The sequence below is a fragment of the Arachis duranensis genome, chromosome 8 (genome assembly GCF_000817695.3).
Source record: "Arachis duranensis cultivar V14167 chromosome 8, aradu.V14167.gnm2.J7QH, whole genome shotgun sequence".
NCBI classification, from domain to species: Eukaryota; Viridiplantae; Streptophyta; class Magnoliopsida; order Fabales; family Fabaceae; genus Arachis; species Arachis duranensis.
In genome coordinates, this window is record NC_029779.3 from 26287357 (window position 1) to 26288268 (window position 912).

The window sequence follows — 912 nt, forward strand, 5'->3', positions numbered from 1 at the left end:
AGATAGATTGCGGCGGCTTATAAGTTGGTGCGCTAATAACTAATAAGCCAAGCTTGGCAGCTTCGTTAGAGTTACGAAGTAAGCACCACTTAGCTTCTTTAATTTGCGACAAGTTCAAACAATGGAGAGACTTCCGCAATTCTAACTTTTGTATTTGAATCTTCTAAATATAATTTTACTCTTAAATAATATTTTTTTATATTTATTCTTTCTATTCATAAAATTAATAATAAAAAATTATATTTTATTCTCTAAAGTAAAATTCAAAATTTAGAGAATTCAAATTTCTAATTTTTACCCTTGTTATTTAATTTAGAAACCGCAACCTTGAAAGCTTACGTGGAATATATGTCTCTAGCATCAATTAAACAAGCAAATATGTAGATACTAAGAATACGAAGGGTTTTGCTCATTAGTGATGATGATGTGAAATGATTAAAAGTGTTTATTGAACAAGTAAGATGTACTTTTACTTTTCCTTTGAACTGTAAAAACGTAAAGATATTTAAACTTTTAATATATTGAATGAATAGTATGTTGGAGAATACAGGTGTTCGTGGTGGGATGTTGATCGGTTTGAATAAAAAATTTGTATGATTCGAATACTAATTTTATTTGTGGTAGTAGTTTAAATTGGATAATTTTTTTATTTAAAAAAAAATTTGATTCGATCCGATTTAATTTCAAGCAGTTTGGATTAAATTGAATGTGCGGTTTTGTAAATTAAAAAAATTACATATAACAAGTCTCAATATTAAAATTTAAATAATAAACAATGACATAACAAGTTTTAACAATATCTTAAAAAGACAATGTTAACATAATAATAAAAATAAAATTATAGGTTAATTAAAATAAATAAATAAATTATATTTTGAACATAAAATATTTATTAAATAATAATAATACATG